The 26693-nt window shown below is 49.1% G+C and overlaps 1 pseudogene; it reads left to right on the plus strand.

Annotated features, from left to right (window-relative positions):
• Positions 1-10860: 10860 nt before the first annotated feature.
• LOC119923039 lies at positions 10861-25813 on the plus strand (annotated as a pseudogene).
• Positions 25814-26693: the final 880 nt, after the last annotated feature.

The following is a 26693-nucleotide window of genomic DNA, read 5'->3' on the forward strand; positions in this document are numbered from 1 at the left end:
CACATCTCTTCCAAGAAGCCTTCCCCGGCTAAGCCTTCAATTCCTTGTCTCCCCCCTTTTTATGCGTCCCCCCGATTTGCTCCCTTTTCAACCACCCAGTCCCAGAACACATATGTACATATATGTAATGTATTTATTGATTTTAATGTCGGTCTCCCCGTCTAGACTGTAATAACCCTTTGGGAGGGAATGTGTCTCTTATAGCGTTCTATTATACTCTCCAAAGTGCTTAGCGCAGTAACCAGGACACTGTAAGTGCTCAATAAATACAGTTCATCGATCGATCAATTCATTGTCATATTTATTGAGCGCTCGCCGTGTGCAGAACACCACTAAGCGCTTAGCACGATCGATCTTGCCCGGAGGGCTGAGAGAAGCAAAATGCCCAAGCACAAAAGGGCACCCTGAAAGATGGGGGTACTAATAATAATCGCATTTGGTAAGAGCTTACTATGTGCCATGGACTGTACTACGTGCTGGGGTAGAAACAGGATAAAGGAGTTGGAAACAATCCCTGTCCCAGTTACATTCTAAGTTGGAAGAAGTAGGATTTAATCCCCATTTTACAGGTGGAGAAACTGTAGCCCAGATAATTTAAGAGACTTTCCCAAGGTCTCACAGTGGTCAGGTGGCAGAGCCGGCATTCGAACACAGGTCCTCTGACTCCCAGGCCCGGGCTCTTTCCACTAGGAAACGCGGCTTCTCTAGATGCTTCTCTAGAGAAGCAGTGTGGCTCAGTGGAAAGAGCCCGTAAGAGGACATGGGTTCGAATCCCAGATCTGCCACATGTCTGCTGCGTGACGTTGGGCAAGTCACTTAACTTCTCTGAGCCTCAATTCCCTCATCTGTAAAATGAGGATGAAGACTGTGAGCCCCACGTGGGACAACCTGATCACCTTGGATCCCCCCCAGAGCTTAGAACAGTGTTTTGCATATAGTAAGTGCTTAACAAATGCTATTATTATTATTATTATTATGTACGAATCTTGCTCAGAATCAGTCTATGGAGAGAGAAACTGAAGGATCAAGGCATCATTAGGTACTTTCTATCCTGGGGGAAAGGACTCTCACCTAGGACCCTCCCCATGGCGGCCTTCACGTCCCGGTTCCTCAGGCTGTAGATGAGGGGGTTCAGGGCGGGTGGCAACACGATGTAGAACTCGGACACAAGCAGGTCCAGACCTGAGGAAGAGTCTTAGGGTGGATGTAAGGTACCTAAAGCAGCCGAGGTGAAAAACAAGGTCGTGACAGCGAGGTGGGGCAAGCGGGTGGCGAAGACTTTGGCCCAGCCCTCGGAGGCCGGCATCTTCAGCACGGCCCAGAATATGTGCACGTACGAGACGACGACGGAGACGAGGCAGAAGAAGCCCAAAAGGGACCCTGTAACCACAATCACATCGACGACGAGGTCCGTTTCGGAGCAGGAGAGTCGGACCACGGAGGAGATATCACAAAATAGCTGTGGGATCAGGACGGACCCGCAGAAGGGTAGGGAGAACGTTTAAGAGGACGTCGTCACTGCAAACAGCCCCGCTCCGAGCCAGGAGGCGGCGGCCATCTTCCCACAGGCCCCTCGGTCCATGATGACCTCGTAGCGCAGGGGGAGGCAGACGGCCGCGTAGCGGTCGTAGGCCATTACCGTGAGGAGGAACACCTCTGAACCGACGAACAGGACCACCGAGAAGAACTGGGCGGCACGGCCCAGGAAGGAGATGGATCTACAGTTGATCAGGGATTTGTGTATGGATTAGGGGACGGTGACGGAGATGTAGCAGAGGCCGATGATGGACAGGTTCCTGAGGAAGAAGTACATGGGGGTGTGGAGGCGCCGGTCGAGTGTGGTGATGGCGGTGATGAGGAGATTCCCCACCGGGGCCACCAGGTAGACCAGGAGCAACAGCACGGAGTAGACTAGCTGCAGCTCCCGTACCTCTGAGAATCTCAGCAGCAGGAATGTCACCTTGGTAACGTTGACAATTTCTGGGGGATTGCCGAGATCATCACTATAGATATCCATAGATGATCTCTATGGAGAACGGGAGCTGGAATCTCAGCCCCACAGCATTTATGTCCATAGCTGTAGCTCATTTATTCAGATTGATGTCTGTCTCCCCCATGAGACTGAACCCTTACTATATGCAGAGCACTGTTTTGAGCGCTTGGGAGAGAACAATACAGCAGAGTTGGTAGACACATTCCCTGCCTATAGCGAACCTACGGTCTAGAGGAATCAGTCTGTCAATCAATGCTATTTATTGAGTGCTTACTGTGCGAGAAGCACCGTGCTAAGCACCTGGGGGACTACAATACAACAGATTTGATTAATACAATTCCTGCCCACAGTGAGCTTACAGTCTAGAGGGAGAGACAAGCATTAATATAAATAAATAAATTACAGATAGGGGCATAATTGCTGTGGGCCCGAGGATGGAGTGGCTATGAAATGCCCAAAGAATTCAGAACCAAGTGCCCACCAGTAATGTCACTTACTATGCACAGACCTCTATACTAAGCGCTTGGAAGAGTACCATAGGCTCAGTAGGTGTGATTTGTAGTCTCCAGGAGATGACAGTCGAGTGGGGAAGGCAGACCCTAAAATATATTACAGATAAACAGTGCTCAGCGCTTAGGACAGTGCCCGGCACATAGTAAGTGCTTAACAAATACCATTATCATTATTATAAAATATATTGGAGAAGCAGCATGGAGTAGTGCTTGGGAGTCAAAAGGAGCATGGTTTTGGGAGTCAAAAGGTCATAGATTCTAATCCCATCTCTGTTACCTGTCTGCTGCATAGCCTTGGGCAAATCACTTTACTTCTCCGTGCCTCAGTTCTCTCATTGGTAAAATGGGGATAAAGACTGTGAGCCCCACGTGGGACGGGGACTGTGTCCAACCTCATTAGTTTGTATACACCCCAGAGCTTAGTACAGTGCCTGGCACAGAGTAAGCACTCAACAAATACAACAATTGCTATTATTAAAGGAGGAAGAAGGAAAATGACTATCTAAGAGTGGGGTTTAAAGATGTAGGGTGTGGGCTATAGGATGTTTAGAGTAAATAAGTGCACGATTGGCATAAAGTGTGAGGTGGTAATTTCGGGATCAAAACGAGGGGAAAATAAAAATTAACCTTGAAGATCTTCCTGGAGGACATGTGATTTTAGACAGGAGGTGGGAGACAGGAGAGCGAGACCCAGTGAGTAGGTGGGCTTGAAAGGGTCTAAGGGTGCGATTTGGGGCTACTGGGACAGGAGAGTGTATATATGTATATATGTTTGTACATATTTATTACTCTATTTATTTATTGATTGATTTTACTTGTACATATCTATTCTATTTATTTTATTTTGTTAGTATGTTTGGTTTTGTTCTCTGTCTCCCCTTTTAGACTGTGAGCCCACTGTTGGGTAGGGACTGTCTCTATACATTGCCAATTTGTACTTCCCAAGCGCTTAGTACAGTGCTCTGCACATAGTAAGCGCTCAATAAATACGATTGATGATGATGAGAGTGGATCAGAGAGGGAGTACATACCTGATGGTGGGCCCCTAGGGTAGTGTGTCGTCGTCTTACACGACACTTTGCAACAATCGCCCCTAGAACGTGTCACCGGGGGACAGCTAATCATCTCCTTCCACTTGCTCTCAAGTCAGTAGGTCACCGTCCCGGGACCTTGGAATACGGGCATCGTGTCCGAACTGCAGAAATCAGTAGCGGGATCAGAGGCGGAACGAGGCTGAAGCTGGAATTAGACACTCGGGACGGAAGACCGCTTTCTGTCATGTCCGTACCTGATACGGAACAGGCAAACTATCAACCAGGCCGCCCATATAAACAGCCACCCCAATCCCGTCTCTAAATTTCCTTCTGTCTGGGATATTTCCCCCATGTCTCTCACGCTTCAGTTTTAGCCACTTTCTTCTGCTCGTCTTTGTGGCTTCAACTCCCGTCTCTAAATCTTTCACTCCGTTCTAAGCCACTCTTACTTGCTCCTTCATTCATCCTCCCTCCCATCTCCACAGCACAGATATAGATTCCCAAATCTACATCTCCATCCCTGTCTCCTTCTCTTCAGGTTGTTCTCCTTCAGGGAATCTTTATTTGGATTTCTCACTCCCGCCTCAAATTTAGCATGTCTTAAACAGAGCTTCCCTCCCAAACCCTGTCTTCCCCCAGACTTTTCAATCACTGTCGCCTTCAGGACATCTGTACTTGGATATTCATTCATTCAATCGTATTTATTGAGCGCTTACTGTGTGCAGAGCACTGGACTAAGCAGTGAGGATATCCCACTCAGATCTCAAACTTAAGGTTTCTAAGACAGAGCTTCTCGTCTTCCCACCCAATCCCTATTCTCCATCAGACTTTTCAATCACTGTAGACAACGCTAGCGTCTTCCTTGTCTCGTAAGCTGGTAACCTTGACATTATCCTCCATTTATTTCTCTTCAGTTTGTCACCAAATCCCGTCGATTCTACCTTCACGAAATCCCTAGAATCCTCCCTATTCCTCTCCATCCAAACTGCTACCACATGAATCCAAACACTTATCTTACCTTGATTACAGCAACAGTCTCCTCACTGATCTCCCTGCCTCCAGTCTCCACCCTCTCTGGTCCCTACGTCACTCTGCTGCCCAGATTATTTTACTAAAAATATTCTGTCCACGTCTCCCCGCTCCTCAAAAGCCTCCGATAAATGCCCATCGTCCTCGACATCAAACGGAAACGCCTCGCTATCAGCTTTAAGGCACTCAATCAGCTTTCCCCTTTGTGGCTCAGTGGAAATAACACGGGCTTTGGAGTCAGAGGTCATGAGTTCAAATCCCGACTCCGCCAGTTGTCAGCTGTGTGACTTTGGGCAAGTCACTTCACTTCTCTGTGCTCATCTGTAAAATGGGAATGAAGACTGTGAGCCCCCGCTGGGACAGCCTGATCACCTTGTAACCTCCCCAGCGCTTAGAACAGTACTTTGCACATAGTAATTGCTTAATAAATGCCATTTTTATTACTATTATTATTATTATTATTACTATTATTATGATTATTATTATTATTATTACCTCACCTCCCCGATTTCCCACACACTTAACTCCTCACAGCCGACCCCTAGCCCACCTCCTCCCTCTGGCCTGGACCTCCTTTCCACTTCATAGCCTACAGACTGCTACCACTCTTCCCATCTTCGAATCCCTACCCAAATCACCCTTCTTCCAGGAAGTCTTCCCAGACTACCACCTCATTTCCCTACGTGATTGGCCCACTCTTCCATGTCATTTCCCATCCCTGAAGCACTTGTGTACATTACTCTTACACTCTGCCATCCCTTCTCTGTAATTCATCTAAGGTCTAGCCCTCTGCACTAGATTGAAAGGTCCTTGAAAACAGAGGAGGCCCAGAGGACGCCGGGCTTGTCCACAGACGATGAGAAGAAGCCTAGCCTAGTGGTTAGAGCCCCGGCTCGGAAGGCAGAAGGATCTGGCTTCTAATTCCGGTTCCACCACTCGTCAGCTGTGCGGCCTTAGGCAAGTCACCTCACTTCTCTGTGCCTTGGTTTCTTCATCTGAAAAACGGGGATAAAGACCATGAGCCCCATGTAGGACAGGGACTGTGTCCCATCTGATGCGTTTGTGTCTACCCCAGGTCTTAGTACACAGTGCTAGTGCTTAATAAATCCCCGTCCGTTCCCGCCACCCACCCAGTGGATCTGGAGGATGGAGATTAATTGAGACGCCGGCGGGGAGAGATCTGTGTGGAGATGTTGAGAAACAGGGGAGCTTTCTCTCATTCTCTGTCACCGCCGGCCCCCCTGCGAACCCTTTCCCATCCCTTTCTCACCTGTCAGTCTGGGGCGAGCGGGTGCTGGTCTCTGCTGTCCCACAACCAACCCCATCCCCTCAGCTCCCAGACGTCGGCCACAGGAGGGTTTCCGGGAGGCGTGGAGGGTCCCGGCTCCTCTTCTCTCCCGCTCGGAGCGTGATGGGCTCATGGCGAGGGCGGGCTTTTCCGGAGAAGCTCCCTGCCTCTCCGTGTGGGATTCCTCCCGGGGGATGGGCCACACGTTGGGCGAAGGGGCCTCATTATGTCATGTTTGGGGCTTGCTTACCGGGAGCCCGGCATCGCTCAGGCCCCGGCCCCACAGATGCGGTAGCGGCCCTGTCCCAGGTGACTGCCCCATGAGGACCACGTGACCCACCGGCCAGATTTCTCTCACGGGGAGGAATTTCAGTCAAACCGTGAAGACTGCGAAGCGTCTAACGTGATTGCTACGTAGGGAAGGACACATTTCACCATTCCCATTTTACAGTTGAGGTCTCTGAGGCCCGGAAACGTTAAGTGAGTTCGTTAGCAGGCTACTGACTGAGCCAGAGCTAGGATCCAGGTTCTGGACTCCCTACTCCATTACGTTTTCCCCAGGCTGTGCTGGAGGGTGAAGGTGGCCATCTTAGGGGGATACACCACACCTCTCCATTCTTAGTCCAACACTTCTAACATTCCCTTTCTAGCTCCACTGACCACACCCTGCCCTTTCCACAACTGTCCTAGACAATGAGCCCTCTGACATTTACTACCCCTAGGCCCAGAATAATAATGATAATAGCAACAATAATGATGATAATAACAATAAAAATGATGATAACAATAATAACGGTATTTGTTAAGCGCTTATTATGTGCCAGGCACTGTACTAAACCCGGGGGTGGATCCAAACAAATCAGGTTGGACACAGTCCCTGTCCCACGTGGGGCTTACAGTCTCAATCTCCATTTTACAGGTGAGGGAAGTGAGGGACAGAGAAGTTAAGTGACTTGCCCGAGGTCACACAGCAGATAAGTGGCTTATCCTCCCTGTCCTCCATAGACAACTCCATCTCTCCTCCTTCACTAGCCTCTCTCCCTCACCAGCTTTTCAGCCTTCCAAACCAATCGACTGAATTTAATGAGGGCTTTTTTTCTGGTTTTTTATGGTATTTGTTGTTAAGCACCTACTGTGTGTCGGGCACTGCACTGCACTGTACTGTGCTGGGGTGGAGACAAGCTAATCTTATTGGACCCAGTTCGTGTCCCACGTGGGGCTCACCACCTTAATCCCCGTTTTACAGATGAGGGACCCGAGGCCCGGAGAAGTGAAGTGACTCCCCTCAGGTCACACAGCCGGTAGGTGGCAGAACTGGGATTCGAATCCAGATCCTTTTAACCCCTAGACCCAGGTGCTGCCCACTAATCTATGCTGTTTCTGCTGATTGCGTGCACAGCACTGAACTAAATGCTTGGGAAAGTACAATAGTTGGTAGTTCCTAAATTGGAAAGTTGGTAGATATTTGCCCTGCCCACATGGAGTTTACAGTCTTCAAGGGGAGATGGGTATTAATATAGATTAGAGATAGGGGAAATTGTAGAGTATTGGGGAAGTCTGTAGAGGAGTAACTGTAGAATAATAGAGTAATAAGGGAAATATCCTCTCACATACTCCTATTCCCGGTCCCAGACGTCTGAAGGAGTGTGTCCTGCTGGATAAAAGCACTGGCTTCGAGGTCAGAGGACCTGGGTTCTAATCCTGGCTCTGCAACTTATCTGCTTCGTGATCCTGGGCAAGTCACTTCACCGCTCTGTACCTCAGGTCCTTCATCTGCAAAATAGGGATTCGATCCATGTTCTCCCATCTACTTAGACTCAGAGAAGCAGCGTGGCTCAGTGGAAAGAGCCTGGGCTTGGGAGTCATGGGTTCGAATCCCGGCTCTGCCACTTGTCAGATGTCTAACTTCGGGCAAGTCACTTCACTTCTTTGTGCCTCAGTTACCTCATGTGTCAAATAGGGATGAAAACTGTGAGCCCCACGGGGGCCAACCTAATCGTTTTGTATCCTCCCCAGTGCTTAGAACAGTGATTTGCACATAACAAGTGCTTAACAAATGCCATTTTTTTTAAGACTGTGAGCCCTATGTGGGGCCAAATGATCTTCTGCTTTTAATAATATTCCAGTGCTTAGTACACATGCTAAGCGCTAAACAAATATCATTATTATTATTTTTATTATGGAAGCTCATGTGGGCAGGGGTTGTATCTGTGAAATTGTTGTTTTGTACTCCCCCAACCGCTCAGTGCAGCGCTCTGCACGCAGTGAGCAGTCAATAAATATGATTGATTGATTGATGCCCTCTCCCTCTTATATCCCTTCCCTCTCCTACTGTGACACTCAGCCATTCCCCAGCTTCCAGAGGGTCTCTCCCCCTCCCACCTCCCCACCTTCGGCCTCTCATGCCATCTCTCCAGCTCCCGCCAAGGTCCAAGGGCCACCCCTCGTTCTGAAGAAAGAGGGAGGAAAGAGGTCATCTTGGTTTCTACGAGCCCCCCCTCTGGGCAGAGTCTCGGTCTGGCTAACACCCGAGAGCATTCCCAGAGAAGTGGACCGCTTCCAAACTTTCCCTTCCCGGGGCTTCACTTACAATCCACGTTAATCAGTCAAATAATCCAGCCATCACTGCTATTTATGAGCATAACGCACCTACTCTCTATCAGTAAGTCGGTCAGTAGTAGTTATTGAGTGCTTACTGTGTGCAGAGCACTGTACGAAGCGATTAGGAGAGTCCAATGTGACACATTCCCTGCTAACAACGAGTTTATAGTCTAAAGAGTCAGTCAGTCTAGAGAGGCAGCATGGCTCAAGGGAAAGAGCACGGGCTGGGGAGCTAGAAGTCATGGGTTCTAATGCCGGCTCCGCCACTTGTCAGCTGTGTGACCTTGGGTAATCAATCAATCAATCAATCGTATTTATTGAGCGCTTACTTTGTGCAGAGCACTGTGCTAAGCGCTTGGGAAGTACAAGCTGGCAACATATAGAGACAGTCCCTAGAGACAGTGGGTTCACAGTCTAAGTCACTTCTCTTCTCTGGGCCTCAGTTCTCTCATCTGTAAATGACCGTCAAGGCAGAAGGAGAAACTTTCTACCCTGGGTGAAAGGATTCCCACCTAGGACCCTCCCCAGGGCGGCCTTCATGTCCCGGTTCCTCAGGCTGTAGATGAGGGGGTTCAGGGTGGGGGGCACCACGACGTAGAACACAGACAGTACCATATCCAGAGCAGGCCAGGAGCCCGATTGTGGTTTTAAATTAGCGAAGGCAGCCGTGGTGAAAAACACAGTCGTGACGATGAGGTGAGGCAGACAGGTGGAGAAGGCCTTGGCCCGGCCCTCGGAGGCTGGCATCCTCAGCATGGCCCGGAAGATGCGTACGTACGAGACGAGGATGCAAACCAGGCAGAAGATACCAAGACAGGCGCTGATGGCTAAGATCACAACGAAGGGGATGTGAATTTTAGAGCAGGAGAACTTGATTACGGAGGAGAAGTCACAGAAGAAGTGGGGGACCTCCTCGGAACCGCAGAAGGGCTCGGAGAAGGTCCCAGCCGAGGGCATCGCTGCTATGAGACTCCCACTGAACCAGGAAGCCGCCACCATCTTCCCACAGGCCCCTCGGTTCATGATGACCTGATAGTGTAGAGGACGGCAGATGGATACGAGGCGGTTGTAGGACATCGCCATGAGGAGGAACAGCTCTGAGGCGGCAAACAGGACCACCCAGAAGACCTGGGTGGCACAGCCCAGGAAGGAGATGGATCTACGGTTCATCAGGGAGTTGTGGATGGATTTGGGGACGGTGACAGAGATGAGGCAGAGGTCGATGAGGGACAGGTTCCTGAGGAAGAAGTACATGGGCGTGTGGAGGTGCCGGTCGAGGGCGGTGGCGGCGACGATGAGGAGGTTCCCCATCAGGGCCGCCACGTAGACCAGGAGGAACATCACGGCCAGGGCCAGCTGCAGCTTCCGGACCTCCGAGAATCCCAGGAGAAGGAATTCCGTCACCTTGGTGACACTGAACATTTCCTGGAGATTTCTGAGACCGTCTACAGGGACAAGGAAGAGTTTAGAATCTGGCTGGGGTGACAGCCTTTTAGACTGTGAGCCCACTGTTGGGTAGGGACTGCCTCCATATGTTGTCAACTTGTACTTCCCAAGCGCTTAGTACAGTGCTCTGCACACAGTAAGCGCTCAATAAATACGATTGATTGATTGATTGATTGATTGACAGGAAAAAAACTATAACAGGCACGCGGGTGAAGGAAAAGTTCTTTGCACACAGTAAGCGCTCAATAAAGATGATTGAATTCAAGCAATCAACGGTATTTATTGAGTGTTTACTGATGATGATGGCATTTGGTAAGCACTTCCTATGTCCAAAGCACTGTTTTAAGCGCTGGAGGGATACAAGGTGATCAGCTTGTCCCACGTTGGGCTCACATTCTTAATCCCTATTTTACAGACGAGGTCACTGAGGCTCAGAGAAATTAAGTGACTTGCCCAAGGTCACACAGCAGACGTGGCAGAGCAGGAATTAGAACCCATGACCTCTGGCTCCCAGACCCGTGCTCTTTCCATTGAGCCACGCTGCTTATTTAAGCGCCTAGGAGAGTTCAAGACAACATTCCCTCCCCACATGGAATATCAGCACTGCCTAGTGGAAAGAGCATGGTCCTGGGAGTCAGACGATCTGGGTGCTATTCCCAGCTTCACTACTTTTCTGCTGTACGACCTCAGGCAAGTCACGTCACTTCTCTGTGTCTCAGTTACCTCATCTGTAAAATAGAATTTAAGACTGTGAGCCCTAGGAGGTAGAGGGACTTTATCTGACCCGAGTATCTAATATCTATACCAGCGCTTAAAACGGTGCCTGGCACATAGTAAGTGCTTAACAAAGACCATTTTAAAAATTGCCACACACTCTCAATGAGGTCGAGAGCTTTAGTACAGTACTTTGCACACAGTAAGTGTTCAATAAATACGATTGAATGAATGAAAGAACCAATGTTCCCCTCTCAGGCCCCTTGGAACCCAGAGATGCTTCCGAGCCGTGAGAATTAGCGACAGAGGCAGGGGCAGAGGATGTCTATCTGAAAATAAAAATTCATTCATTCATTCATTCATTCAATCGTATTTATAGAGCGCTTCCTGTGTGCAGAACACTGTACTAAGCGCTTGGGAAGTGCAAGTTGGCAACATCTAGAGACGGTCCCTACTCGACAACGGGCTCACAGTCTAGAAGGGGGAGACAGACAGCAAAACAAAACATGTGGACAGGTGTCAGGTCGTCTGAACAAATAGAATTAAAGCTAGATGCACATCAGTAACAGAATAAATAGAATAGTCAATATGTACAAGTAAAATAAATAGAGTAATAAATCTTTACAAACATATATACAGGTTCTGTGGGGAGGGGAAGGAGGTAGGGCAGGGGGGTATGGGAAGGGGAGGAGGAGAGGAAAGGGGGCTCAGTCTGGGAAGGCCTCCTGGAGGAGGTGAGCTCTCAGAAGGGCTTTGAAGGGAGGAAGAGAGCTATCTTGGCAGATGTGCGGAGGGAAGTCATTTCAGGCCAGGGGGTGGACATGGGCCAGGGGTCGACGGTGGGACAGGCCAGAACGAGGCCCAGTGAGGAGCAGAGGAGTGAAGTGTGCGGGCTGGGCTGGAGAAGGAGAGAAGGGAGGTGAGGGAGGAGGGGGCAAGGTGATGGAGAGCCTTGAAGCCGAGAGTGAGGAGTTTTTGCTTGATGTGTAGGTTGACTGGCAGCCACTGGAGATTTTTGAGGAAGGTAGTAACATGCTCAGAGCGTTTATGCACAAAGATGATCTGGGCAGCAGCGTGAAGTATAGACTGAAGTGGGGAGAGACAGGAGGATGGGAGATCGGAGAGGAGGCTGATGCAGTCATCCAGTCGGGATAGGATGGGAGATTGAAAGAGCAAGGAAGCCGTTTGGATGGAGAGGAAAGGGCGGATCTTGGAGATGTTGCAGAGGTGAGACTGGCAGGTTTTGGCGACGGATTGGAGGTGAGGCGTGAACGAGAGGGTAGAGTCCAGGATGACACCAAGGCTGCGGGCTTGTGAGACGGGAAGGATGGTAGTGCCGTCTACAGTGACGGGAAAGTCAGGGAGAGGGCAGGGTTTGGGAGGGAAAATAAGGAGTTCAGTCTTGGACATATTGACTTTTAGAAGGCGGACAGACATCCAGATGGAGATTTCCTGAAGGCAGGAGGACACCCGAGCCTGAACGGAGGGAGAGACAGCAGGGGCATAGATGTAGATTTGGGGGTCATCAGCGTAGAGATGATAGTTGAAGCCGTGGGAGCGAATGAGTTCACCGAGGGAGTGGGCATACCTAGAGAACAGAAGGGGTCCAATAACTGACCCTTGAGGAACCCCTACAGTAAGGGGATGTGAGGGGGAGGAGGAGCCCGCAAAGGAGACTGAGAAAAATAAACAGTACACGAAGGAATCAGACCAGGAGGGAATGGACCAACTGAAAATGGGGAGGTCCCGGATAAACAGTCACCTCAAGGTTCTTGTCTTAATTTCCTGTGTTGGAGATATTTTCTGGATTAGAGGAGCAGCGTGGTCTAGTGGATAGAACCCAGACCTGGGAGTCAAAACAACCTGGGTTCTAATCCCGGCTCCACCACCTGTCCGCTGTGTGATCTTGGGCAAGTCACGTCACTTCTCTGAGCCTCAGTTCCCTCATCTGTCAAATGGGGATGGAGACCGTGAACCCCACGTGGGACAGGGAATGTGTCCTACCTGATTTTGCTGTATCCATCCCAGGATTTAGTACAGTGTCTGCCACATGGTAAGTACCTAACAAATACAACAATTATTATTATTATTATTGTTATAGTCCAAAAGGCCCCATCTAGTATGGGGTCTGAACTGACTGACAGGATTGCTCTCAGCCCACCTAGGTCCACCCTGCTTCCATCACCCAAACAGAATCCGAAACGTGTCGGATTCCCCTTCACCCCTTATTTTTAGATTCCGAGCCCCTGTTTGGGCGGGGACTTACCCAATCTTTTCTTTTAGAGCTTTTTGTACAGCGCTCTGCACATGATAATGGCTCAATAAACGCCATCGGGTAGCAGAAATAACCAGCTCTGTCAGGGGATATGGAGACTGCTCTCCTCGGAACATTTCTCACCGATCCGACCCCGTCCATCCCGGCCACCCACCCGGGAGATCCGGCGGATGGAGAGAGATGGAGACACCAGGAGGAAAGAATTGTGTTACGCGTGGAGATGTGGGGAGACGGGGGAGCTTTCCTCTCGTTCTCTGTCACCGCCCGCCCGCCCGTGAACGCTTTCCCATCCATGTTCTCTCCAGAACGGACTTACTGGTCACTGTGGGGCAAGTGGGAGCTGGTCTCTGCTGTCCTAAAACCATCCCCGTCCCCTCAGCTCCCGGACGTCGGCCACAGGAGGGTCTCCGGGAGATGTCGAGGGTCCCGGCTCCTCTTGCCTCCCGCTCGGAACGCGACGGGCTCTCGGCGAGGCCGGGCCTTTCTGGAAATACTCCCTGTCGCTCCGTGTAGGATTCCTCCCGGGGGACGGGCCACACGTTGGGCTGAGGGGCCTATTCTATCCTGTTTGGGGCTGTTTTCCCTAGGGGCCAGCGTCCCTGGGGCCTGGCCCCCAAGACCATCCCATGGGGAACACGTGACCCTTCACACTGACGTGTGTCTCACACGGAGGAACTCCAGTCAGCCTCACTGCGGTCACTATTTTCTTACTCCAAACCTTCTTCCTAGTCTGATCTGGGGTTCACTTTTGGTCTCAGCCATTTGCTTCCTCTCCCTCCTCCTACTCCACACCCCATGACCTACCCTGGTTTATGACCAGGCTCTGGCTTGGAAGGTCCAATTCGGCAACGGATAGAGACAATCCCTACCCCACAACGGGCTCATAGTCTAGAAGGGGGCAGGCAGAACACAAACCAAAACAGGGAGACAGGCATCGACAGTATCAAAATAAATAGAATTATAGATACATACACATCGTTTATAAAATAAATAGAATAATAAATATGTACAGATATACAGATAGACAGCAGTGCTAAGTGGCGGGGAGGGAGGGAGTAGGGGCGATGGGGAGGGAAGGAAGAGCAGAGGAAAAGGGGGACTCAGTCTGGGAAGGCTTCCTGGAAGAGGTGAGTTCTCAGTAGGGCTTTGAAGGGAGGAAAAGAGCTAGTTTGGCGGCTGCGAGGAGGGAGAGCATTCCAGGGCACAGGTAGGACGTGGGCGGGGGGTCGACGGCGGGACGTGTGAGAACGAGGCCCAGTGAGGAGGTGAGCGGCGGCACAGGAGCAGAGGGTGCGGGCTGTGCTGTGATTTATTTTAATCCTGTCTACCCCTCGAGGCCATAAGCATGTTGCGAGCGGGGAAAGTGTCTACCAACCGGCAGAGTGGATCGCGCACCGACCTAGGAGTCAGAAGGTCATGAGTTCTAATCCCGGCTCTGCCACGCATCTGCTGTGTGACCTTGGGCAAGTCGCTCGACTTCTCTGTGCCTCATTTACCTCCTCTGCAAAATGGGGTTTGAGGATGTGAGCCCCACATGGGACAGGGACTGCGTCCAACCCGGTTGGCTTGTCTCCATCCCAGCGCTTAGTACAGTGCCTGGAATACAGTAAGCACTTACCAAATGCCACAATTATTATTATTGCTCTCCCATGACCCTGGTATTGTGCTCTGCACAGAGTAAGCACTTAATATGTACCATTGACTAATTGATTAATTAGGAGAATGAGGTTCTAACTCCAGCCCGTCTACTGAACGAAGCCTTGATTTCCCTATCTGGAAATTGAGGACAAAATATCAGCTTTTCCTCCCTCCTAGATAGTGAGCCCCGTGTGGACAAGGGAGTTGTGTGTGATCTGATTATCCTAGATCTACTCACCTTAACACGGTGAGTATTTGTTGAGTACTTACTGCGTGCAGAGCACTGTATTAAGCGGTTGGGAGAGCACAACACAACAGAATTAGCAGATACGTTCCCTGACCATAAGGAGCTGACAGTCAAGAGATAGTAAATAGATATAGAGAAGCAGCGTGGCTCAGCGGAAAGAGCCCGATCTTGGGAGTCAGAGGTCTTGGGTTCTAATCCCGGCTCCGCCACTAAAGTCAGCTGTGTGACTTTAGACAAGTCACTTCACTTCTCTGGGCCTCAGTTACTTCATCTGGAAAATGGGGATGAAGACTGGGAGCCCCCTGTGGAACAACCTGATCACCTTGTATCCCCCCCAGAGCTTAGAGCAGGGCTTTGCACATAGTAAGTGCTTAACAAATACCATTATTAAAATTATATAGGGATAGATATAGATATAGAGATAGATATAGGTATCTCTACAATATCCTATACGAAGAAGCAGCATGGCCTAGAGAAGCAGCGTGGCTCAGTAGAAAAGAGATGGGCTTTGGAGTCAGAGGTCATAGGTTCAAATCCCAGCTCCACCAGTTGTCAACTGTGTGACTTTGGGCAAGTCACTTGATTCTCTGTGCTTCAGTTCCGTCATCTGTACAATGGGGATTAAGACTGTGAGCCCCACGTGGGACAACTTGATCACCTGGTAACCTCCCCAGCGCTTAGAAAGTGCTTTGCACATAGTAAGCGCTTAATAAATGTCATTATTATTATTATCATTATTAGTGGCAACAAGATTGGAGAGTCAGAGGATGTGGGTTCTAATCCTGGCTCTGCCACTTCTCTGCTGTGTGATCTCGGGCAAGTCACTTCACTTCTCCGTGACTCAGTTACCTCATCTGCGAAATGGGGATTTAGACTGTGAGCCCCATGTGGGACAGGGACTGTGTCTGACCCGATTAGCTTGTTTCTATCCCAGCGCTTAGAACAGTGCCTGGCACATAGTAAGCATTTATGGAATACCATAAATAATTAGAAGACATATAACCCCATATCTAACCCCTGTCTCCAAGGAGCAAATAGTTTACTGGAAGAGAAGCAGTATGGGCTAATGGAAAGAGCATCCCAGCTCTGCCCCTTGCCTGCTGTGGAACCTTGGGCATGTCATTTCACTTCTCTGCGCCTCAGTTCCCTCAACTGTAAAACAGGGATTCAATGATTCGACTGTGAGCCCCGTGTGGAACACAGACGTGTCTGACCCCAACACTTAGAATAGTGCTCATCACATAGTAAGCGCTTTAACAAATACTCCCCCAAAAAACAGAGAGAGCAGGGTAAAGAATCATGTAGCAGGAAGTTGTAAAATGGATCAGGAGGAAATAAATAAATAATTGCAGTGCAAGTAAATACGCAGATACATATTGACAGAATAATAATAATGATGGCATTTGTTAAGCGCTTACTATGTGCAAAGCACTGTTCTAAACGCTGGGGGGATACAAGGTGATCACGTTGTCCCACGTGGGGCTCACAGTCTTAATCCCCATTTTACAGATGAGGTAACTGAAGCATAGAGAAGAGAAGTGACTTGCCCAAAGTCACAAAGCTGATAAGTGGCAGAGGCGGGATTAGAACTCACGACCTCTGATTCCCAAACCCAGGCTCTTTCCACTGAGCCACACTGCTTCTCTATAAATAGAAAGTAGCTGTATATATGCTCAGGATAGGAATAGAGCTCATAACAGGTAAGAGAAGTGTTAAATTGACTAAATTGCGGGGTGAGGCGATTTCATCAGGAAAACTTCTCAGAGGAGGTGGGATTTTAGGGAGGCTTGGAAGGTAAAGGATTTGGAAGGGAGGGAGTTCCAGGTTAGGGAAACAGTAGCATGATCTGGAGAAGGGTGGAGGGTCAGAGTTAGGAGGCAAGAGATAGCTACAGTTAGAGGGTGTTCTTGGGAAGAGGATTGAAACGTGTGAGGCAGGGGAACGGTTGGGTGGGATGGGGAGGCCTGCTGAGACGCTTTTAAGCCAGTGGTCAAGAGTTGTTGGGGAGAATCCAATACAACAGAGTTGGCAGACACGTTCCCCAACCACAACAAGTCTACCGTCTAGAGGGTGAGACGGACATTAATATAAATACATAATTAATAGTCAGTAATTTAAATATATGTATATAAACGCTGAGGGGCTAAGGGTGAGACAAAGATCAGCCCCCCCAAATGTCCCAGATCCAAGTGCTAAGATGATGGAGAAGGGAGAGAGAACCAGGAAAAAGAGGGCTCATTCGGGAAAGGCCTCTTAGAGATGGGACCTTAATAAGACTTCGAAGATGGAAAGAGTGGTGTTCTGGTGTCTGTGGCTGACGAGTTCCAGGCCAGGGGCGGGATGTGGGAAAGACGAGAATGGGGCACAATGAGAAAGCTGGCATTAGGGGGAGAAGGGTGAGGGCTGGACTGGAGTAGGGCAAGACGAACGTGAAAGCTACTGACCCAGGAAATCAGGAAGACCAGTGCGTTTACAGACTGGCCTAACCTCCTCGACGTCATCCTGTGAGGTAGAAGCCACCAAGGGTCTGAAGGACCCGGAGAGCCCATCCCACGATGCACACAGATTCCTTGCCCTCGTCTCCTCTTGAGAATCTCCCACAGATAATAATGATGGTATTTAAGTGCTTATTATGTGCAAAGCACTGTTCTAAGCGCTGACTGTTCTAAGCTCTGGGGAGATACAAGGTGATCAGGTTATCCCCAGTGGGGCTCACAGTCTTCATCCCAATTTTACAGTTGAGGGAACTGAAGCACAGAGAAGTGAAGTGACGTGAGTCACACAGCTGACAGATGGCCCAGGAGCTTTGGGAAAGAAAGAAGACATTGCCATCTGGACGGCCTCCCAGCTCGTTGTGACAGAGATCGGGGCTTGGGTTTTAGTTTCCAAGCACTTCATACAGTCCACTTCAGATGGTAAGCACCTCAAGGGCAGAAATCGCTCTACTTCCTCAATTCTACTCTCCAAACCACTTAGTAGAGGTCTCTGCAAACAAAAAGTGCTCAGAAATTATCCACTACGTCTCACTGAGAAGTAGCGTGGCCTAGTCGATAGAGACCGGGCCTGGGAACCAGAAGGATCTGGGGTTTTTTTTAATGGCATTTAGTAAGCGCTTGCTACGTGCAAACATAGTTCTAAGCACTGGGGAAGTTACAAGGTGATCAGGTTGTCCCACGGGGGGCTCACAGTCTTCATCCCCATTTTACAGATGAGGTCACTGAGACACAAAGAAGTTAAGTGACTTGCCCAAAGTCACACAGCTGACAACTGGCGGAGTCGGGATTTGAACCCATGACCTCTGACTCCAAAGCCAGTGCTTTTGCCACTGAGTAACGCTGCTTCTCCATTCTAATTAGTTCGTTTCCATCCTGACTCTGTCTGACTTTGACTAAACCCGACCCGATTATCTTGTATCTACCCCAAGGTTGAGAACTGTGCTTAGCACATAGTAAGGGCTTAACAAATACCACAGTTTTCATTCTTATTATTATCCCCGTGATGGTCAAAGTGCTTAGCACAAAGTAAGACCTGCCAGGTCTTACTTTATTCATCTCCCCTCCCAGCCCCACAGCACTTACGTCCATATCTGAAATTTATTTATTCATTTTTAATGGCATTTATTAAGCGCTTACTATGTCGTCAGTCACCCCTTCTAGACCGTAAGGTCATTGTGGGCAGAGAATATATGTATTTAATATTATGTCATACTCTCCCAAGCGCTTAGTACTGAGCTTTGCACACAGTAAGCACTCAATGAATACGATTGAATGAAAACATGAATGAATGAAAGTGCTTAGTAGAGTACTCGGCACATAGTAAGCACTCAATAATAATAACAATGGTATTCCTTAAGCGCTTACTATGTGCCTTGCACTGTTCTAAGCACTGGGGGAGATACAAGGTGATCAAGTTGTCCCACGTGGGGGGCTCACAGTCTTAATCCCCATTTTACAGATGAGGTTAACTGAGGTACAGAGAAGTGAAGTGACTTGCCCAAGGTCACACAGCAGACAATAATAATAATAATAATAATAATAATAATAATAATAATAATAATAATAGTATTTGTTAAGCCCTTACTATGTGCAAAGCACTGTTCTAAGCGCTGTGGGGGATACAAGGTGATCAGGTTGTCCCACGTGGGGCTCACAGTGTTAATCCCCATTTTACAGATGAGGTAACTGAGGCACAGAGAAGTTAAGTGACTTGCCCAGAGTCACACAGCTGACAAGTGGTGGAGTCGGGATTAGAAGCCACGACCTCTGACTCCCAAGCCCGGGCTCTTGCCACTAGACCACGCTGCTTCTCTTCATATCCACCAGACAGTGACTCTCCCCCCTTTCAAAGCCTTATTGAAGGCTCATCTCCTCCAAAAGGCCTTCTCTGACTGCCCTCCTTTCCTCTTCTCCCACTCCCTTCTGCGTTGTCCTGACTTGCTCCCTTTCCGCATCCCCCCTCCCAGCCCCACAGCACTGATAATAATAATAATGATGGCATTTATTAAGCGCTTACTATGTGCAAAACACTGTTCTAAGCGCTGGGGACGATACCAGGTGATCAGGTAGTCCCACGGAGGGCTCACAGTCTTCATCCCCATTCTACAGATGAAGGAACTGAGGCACAGAGAAGTGAAATGACCTGTCCAAAGTCACACAGATGACAAGCGGCGGAGCTGGGATTTGAACCCATGCCCTCTGACTCCAAAACCAGGGCTCTTTCCACTGAGCCACGCTGCTTCTCTGCTTCACTGAAGTCCGCATCTATCATTTATTTCTATTAATATCTGCCTCCCTCTCTAGACTGTAAACTCGTTGTGGGCAGGAAATCTGACTGTTTATTGTTATATTGTCCTCTCCCAAGCACTTAGCGTGGTGCTCTGCACACAGCAAGCGCTCAATAAATACATCGAATCTCGGCTCCGCCACTTAGCTATGTGACCTTGGCCGAGCCACTCAACTTCTCTGTGCCTCAGTTACCACATGTGTAAAATGGGGATGAAGACTGCGAGCCCCACCTGGGACAACCTTATCACTTTATAACCTTCACAGCGCTTAGAACAGAGCTTTGCACATAGTAAGCGCTTAACAAATACCATTATTAATATTATTATTATTATTTGACCGACTGACTGACCACTTTAAGAGGTAAGAGTAAGAAAAAGACCGACATCATATCCTGATGAGAGTTCGACCCTCTCCCGCTTGTCATGAGACTGTGAACCCCACATGGGACAGGCACTGTGTCCAACTCAATTTGCTCCTATCCACCTCAGCGCTCAGTACAGTGCCTGACAAGTAGTAAGCGCTTAACAAATACCATTATTATTATTATTATTATTATTATTATTATTATTATTATTGTTAATGGCTCTAACGGTCACATCGTCCCGCTCCGGTCCAGTCTCCCCTCAGCCTCTCCCAGAGTTGGGACCGGGAAGCAGAGGAAGTCAACAGCCAACCAAGAAACCGAGGAAATCCCAGAGCGGAATTAGATAATCCCACCTCCTAATTGCCCTCTGAGGCCCAACTTGGAAGCAACAGACCCATCCCCCGTAGGGGCATCCCCAAGCCTTGCCTCTGTACTCCGGAAACTTCGTATCAGCGACAAACAAATCAGTCGTTTACTTAAGCAGGAATGAGAAGCCAACTACATGACAGGTAGGCTCTGTGGCTGATTGCAGAGGAAGCCGAGACTCTGATTAATTCTCCGTTATTCTCCCGTGGCAGGACCACCTACCCCAAATAGCCGCCCCTGAGGAATGCACGTAAGTGGCTACTTTTTTTCTTGGTTTTCAATGGTATTTTCTATGTGCTTTCTATGCGCCCGGCTAAGCGCGGGGGTAGATGCAAGATAATCAGGTGGGACTCAGTCCCTGTCCCACGTGGAACTCACAGAAGGAGGACAGTCACTGAATCCCCATTCTAGAGAAGAAGAATAACCAGGTGCACGAAGTAAATTGACTTGTCCAACGTCACAGAGCAGGCAAGAGGCAGAGCTGGAATTAGAACTCAGTCCTCTGACTCCCAGGCCCGGGGTTTTCCCACTAGGCCCCGCAAGGAATGATAATTCCTCCCTCTCCCTAGCTCACAGGGATGTTGTAAGGTCAAAGATGGGATGAACAACTGGAAAAGGCTTTGGAAAAGAAAAGTGCTACGTAATACCCATAATAATTGCAATGCTCTGTATACTCAATCGTATTTATTCATTCAATTGATTGCTTACTGTGTGCAGAGCACTGTACTAAGCGCTTGGGACATACAAGTCGGCAACATATAGAGACGAACCCTACCCGACAACGGGGTCTAGAAGGGGGAGATAGACAACAAAATGCTGTGTGACTGTGGGCAAGCCACTTGACTTCTCTGAGCCTCAGTTCCCTCATCTGTAAAATGGGGATTAAGACCGGGATCCCCATGTCGGACAGGGACTGGGCCCAACCTGATTAGCTCATATCTGCTCCCGCACTTAGTTCAGTGCCTGGCACAGAATAAGCGCTTAACTAATATCATGAGAAGAATGATAATAATAATGTTGGTATTTGTTAAGCGCTTACTATGTGCAAAGCACTGTTCTAAGCGCTGGGGTAGATACAATAGTAATAATAATAAAAATGGCATTTATTAAGCGCTTAGTATGTGCAAAGCACTGTTCTAAGCACTGGGGGGAATACAAGGTGATCAGGTTGTCCCACGTGGGGTTTACAGTCTTCATCCCCATTTTACAGATTAGGCAATTGAGGCACAGAGTAGTTAAGTGATTTACCCAAAGTCACACAGCTGACAATTGGCGGAACCGGGATATGAACCCGTGACCTCTGACTCCAAAGCCCGGGCTCTTTCCACTGAGCCAGGTTAGCAGGTTGTCCCACGTGGGACTCACAGGCTTCATCCCCATTTCACAGATGAGGGAACTGAGGCCCAGAGAAATGAAGTGACTTGCCCAAGGTCACACATCTGACAAGTGACAGAACCGGGATTAGGACCCATGACCTCCGGCTCCCCAGCCCGGGCTCTTGCCACTGAGCCACGCTGCTTCTCTATGACTCTATCTGTATGAAATCTGTTGGCCTGGAGAGAATTATCCTGTTCATAGAATTACCCACTTTTAGTATTGTTATTTTTATTACTATTTGGTATAATTATTAACATTTTGGTGTTTGTTAAGCATTGCTTATGTGCCAAGCACTGTACGACGCGCTGGATTAGAAACAAAATAATCAGGTCAGACAACAGCCCCTGACCTACACGGGGCTCACCAGTCTAAAGGGAAGGGAGAGGAAGGTATTTGGGGGATCTTTTTAAGGGATTTGTTAAGCACCTACTATGCGCCAAGAACTGTGCTAAATCCTGGGTTAGATACAAGCTAATCAAGGATATTTAATTCCCATTTTACAGATGAGAAAACATGACAGCCAGAGTCATCGTCATGTGCGGAGAGGTTGGAGGGCAATGTCTCCTATTGGAAAGAAGACTGGACTCCAAGTCACGAAACCTGACCTGTAATCTCCAAATCCCGGGCTTTGGAGTCAGAGGTCATGGATTCAAATCCCGGCTCCGCAAATAGTCAGCTGTGCGACTTTGGGCAAGTCACTTCACTTCTCTGGGCCTAAGGTGCCTCATCTGTAAAATGGGGATGAAGACTGTGAGCCCCCGTGGGACAACCTGATCACTTTGTAACCTGCCCAGCACTTGCAACAGTGCTTTTCACATAGTAAGCGCTTAAGAAATGCCTTCAATATTATGACCTCGGGCAAGTCACTTAACTTCTCTGGGCCTCAGTTTCCTCGCCTGTAAAATGGGGATACTGGAGATAAATGCCCTGCTCTTCCTCTCTCTTCTGAGTCCACTGTGGGACGGGGACTGTATCTGACCTGATTTTCTGGTATATTTTTAGTAGTATTTGTTAAGTGCTTTCTTTGTGCCAGGCACTGTTCTAAGCGTTGGGGTAGTTAGAAGGTTGGACAATATCCATGTACCGCATGGGGCTCATTTTACAGATGAGGCAACTGAGGTGCAGAGAAGTGAAGTGATTTGCCCAAAGTCACACAGCAGACAAGTGACGGAACCAGGGTTAGAACCCTAGTCCTTCTGACTCCCAGGCTGCTTGGCAAATAGTGAATGTTTAACCAATACCACAATTATTCTTACTATAAAGGTAATCTTGGGCCAGATTTGATTAACTGGGGCCAGATTTGATGATTTTCTATCTTCCACAATGCTCAGTACAGTTCTTAGCATAGTAAGTGCTTAACAAATACCATAATTATACTATCATCAACAACATCGATGGTATTTGCTGAGCACTTACTGTGAGTACAGCACTGTACTAAGTGCCTGGGAGACTACCGTATAACAGAGGTGGTAGACACATTCCTTGCCCACGAGGAGCTTATAATCTAGAGGGGGAGACAGACATGACTATAAAGCCCATTGTTGGGTAGGAACCGTCTCTCTAGGTTGTCGACTTGTACTTCACAAACGCTTAGTACAGTGCTCTGAGAAGAAGGAGAAGAATAAGGAGGAGAAGAAGAAGAAGAAGAAGAAGAAGAAGAAGAAGAAGAAGAAGAAGAAGAAGAAGAAGAAGAAGAAGAAGAAGAAGAAGAAGAAGAAGAAGAAGAAGAAGAAGAAGGAGGAGGAGGAGGAGGAGGAGGAGGAGAAGAAGAAGAAGAAGAAGAAGAAGAAGAAGAAGAAGAAGAAGAAGAAGAAGAAGAAGAAGAAGAAGAAGAAGAAGAAGAAGAAGAAGAAATCTCCTCAAAAAACTCCAGTGGCTACCAATCAACCTACGCATCAGGCAGAAACTCCTCACCCTCGGCTTCAAGGCTCTCCATCACCTCGCCCCCTCCTACCGCACCTCCCTTCTCTCCTTCTACAGCCCAGCCCGCATCCTCCGCTCCTCTGCCGCTAATCTCCTCACGGTGCCTCGTTCTCGCCTGTCCCGCTGTCGACCCCCGGCCCACGTCATCCCCCTGGCCTGGAATGCCCTCCCTCCCCACATCCGCCAAGCTAGCTCTCTTCCTCCCTTCAAGGCCCTACTGAGAGCTCACCTGCTCCAGGAGGCCTTCCCAGACTGAGCCCCCTCCTTCCTCTACCCCTCTTCTCCCTCTCCATCCCCCCGCCTTACCTCCTTCCCTTCCCCACAGCACCTGTATATATGTATATAGGTTTGTACGTATTTATTACTCTATTTATTTATTTATTTTACTTGTACATATCTATTCTATTTATGTTATTTTGTTAACATGTTTTGTTTTGTCCCCTGTCTCCCCCTCCTAATCTGTGAGCCCACTGTTGGGCTCCCTCTATGTGTTGCCAACTTGTACTTCCCAAGCGCTTAGTACAGTGCTCTGCACACAGTAAGCGCTCAATAAATGCGATTGATTGATTGATTGAAGAAGAAGAAGAAGAAGATGGCTTATTGGAAAGAGCCCGGGTTTGGGAGTTAGAGGACATGGGTTCTAATCCCGGCTCTGCCACTTGTCTGCTGTGTGATCTTGGGCAAGCCACTTTACTTCTCTGTGCCTCAGTTCCCTCATCTGTGAAAAGGGGGTTAAGACTGTGAGCCCCACGTGGGACAACCTGATTACCTTGTATCCCCCAAGCGCTTAAAGCAGTAATTGGAACATAGTAAGCAATTAATAAATACCATTAATAGTAGTAGTAGTAGTAGTAGTAGTAGTAGTAGTAGTAGTAGTAGTAGCAGCAGCAATAGTAGTAGTAAACTACTTCTATTGTTTCTTCAGTTTCTCTTAAGCAATTAATAAATACCATTATTATTAGTAGTAGTAGTAATTTTAGTAGTAAACTACTTTTTTCCTCAGTTTCTCTGGTTTCCTCACTACTCCCAGGTGAACATCGTAAAAAAGCGGTTTCCAGAGCCAGGAATGACAGAGAATACCAAAGAAGCAGCCAGCAGCTTTTCCCTTGATCTGGATCACCAGTTCTCCTTCTCCCCTTCCCCACCAGCTCTGCCCTTCTCCGTCAGCTCTCCCTTTCGCCTTCACCACCGATTCTCCCTTTCCCCTTTCTCCCACCTACCTCCGCACCAGCTCCCCCGCCTCATTCCACGGCCATCCGTCCCTGTCCCCTTAGGCATCCCCCGTCCGGTCCCCCTGAAAGCCCGAAGAACCGCAGCGCCGTGTCCGAGTTCGTCATCCTGGGCCTTTTGAACCGCCCCGAGATGCAGCCCCTCCTCTTCGCAGTCTTCCTGTGCGTCTACCTGGTGGCCGTGCTGGGAAATGGTCTCATCATGGCCGCGGTCTCCCTCAGCGCGGCCCTGCACACGCCCATGTACGTCATGCTACTGCCTCTGGTCCTGGTGGAAGTCGTGTGCACCTCCTCCATCGTCTCCAAGATGCTGGAGACCACACTGGGGCCCCGGAAGACCATCTCCTACAGCGGCTCCATGGCCCAGCTCCTCTTCTTCACCTGGTCCCTGGGGGCCGAGATGGTCCTCTTCACCGCCATGGTCTTTGACCGCTACGTGGCCATCTGCTTCCCCCTCCACTATGCCGCCATCATGAGCCGGCGGACATGCTCCGCCCTCCTGGCCGCCGTCCTCCTCGTCGCCGTCACCAACTCTGGGTGCACACGGTCCTCGTCCTCCGGCTGACCTCCTGCGGGTCGGACACCGTCGACCACTTCTTCTGCGAGATCCCCGCCCTGCTGGCCCTCTCCTGCAGCCCCGTCCGGGTGATGGTCTTCGTGGCCGACGTCGCCCTGGCCATGGGGGACTTCGTGCTGACCTGCCTATCCTACGGCTTCATCGTGGCCGCCATCCTCCGCATCCGGTCGGCCGAAGGCAAGAGGAAGGCCTTCTCCATCTGCTCCTCCCACCTCTGCGTGGTCTCCCTCTACTACTCTCCGGTCATCTACACCTACTTCCGGCCCGCCTCCTCCTACTCGTTCGACAGGGACAAGGTGGTGGCCGCCTTATACACGCTGGTCACGCCCACCCTAAACCCCATCGTCTATAGCCTCCGCAACAGAGAGATCCAGGCGGGCATCTGGAAGGTCTTCTCCTCCCTGAAGTGCCGATAGGAATGATAATAGTCATTATTCTTATTTTGGTACTCGTGGAGAGTTTACTGGCTGCCGAGTGCCGTTCTAAATTCCGGGATAGATAAAAGTTGATCAGGTTTGACGCGGTCTCTGTCCCACATGGGGTTTACGATCTTAATCTTCATTTCTCAGATGAGGTAACCGAGCCCAGAAAAGTGAAGGGACTTGCCCAAAGTCACACAGCTGACAAGCGACGGAGTTGGGATTAGAACCCGCATCCTTCTGAATACCAAGCCCGGGCTCTATCCACTAAGCCACATTGCTTCTCTGCAATGAGGGGGTGAGAGGTTCTTCTCCACCGCCACCTGGAGTAATTCATTCATTCAATCGTATTTATTGAGCGCTTAATGTGTGCAGGGGACTGTACTAATGATAATGATAATGACAATAATAGTTTTTAAGCACATACTATGTGCCAGACACTGCATTAAGCACCAGGGTGGATAGAAACAAATCGGGTTGGACACAGTCTCTGTCCCACTTGGGGCTCACAGCCTCAATCCCCATTTTACAGATGAGGTAACTGAGGCCCAGAGAATAATGATACTAATAACTGTTGTATTTGTTAAATGCTTCCTAAATGCCAGGCACTGAACTAAGCGCTGGGGTGGATACAAACAAATCAGTTTGGATACAGTCTGTCCCACTTGGGGCTTACAGTCTCAATCCCCATGTTATAGATGAGTTAACTGAGGCCCAGAGAATAATGATACTAATAACCTTTGTATTTGTTAAGCGCTTCCTATGTGCCGGGCACTGAACTAAGTGCTGGGGTGGATACAAGCAAATCGGGTTGGAGACAGTTCCTGTCCCACGTGGGGCTCAGAGCCTTCATCCCCATTTTACAGATGAGGTTACC

The sequence above is a fragment of the Tachyglossus aculeatus genome, unplaced genomic scaffold (assembly GCF_015852505.1).
Source record: "Tachyglossus aculeatus isolate mTacAcu1 unplaced genomic scaffold, mTacAcu1.pri scaffold_137_arrow_ctg1, whole genome shotgun sequence".
In the NCBI taxonomy this organism is placed as follows: Eukaryota; Metazoa; Chordata; class Mammalia; order Monotremata; family Tachyglossidae; genus Tachyglossus; species Tachyglossus aculeatus.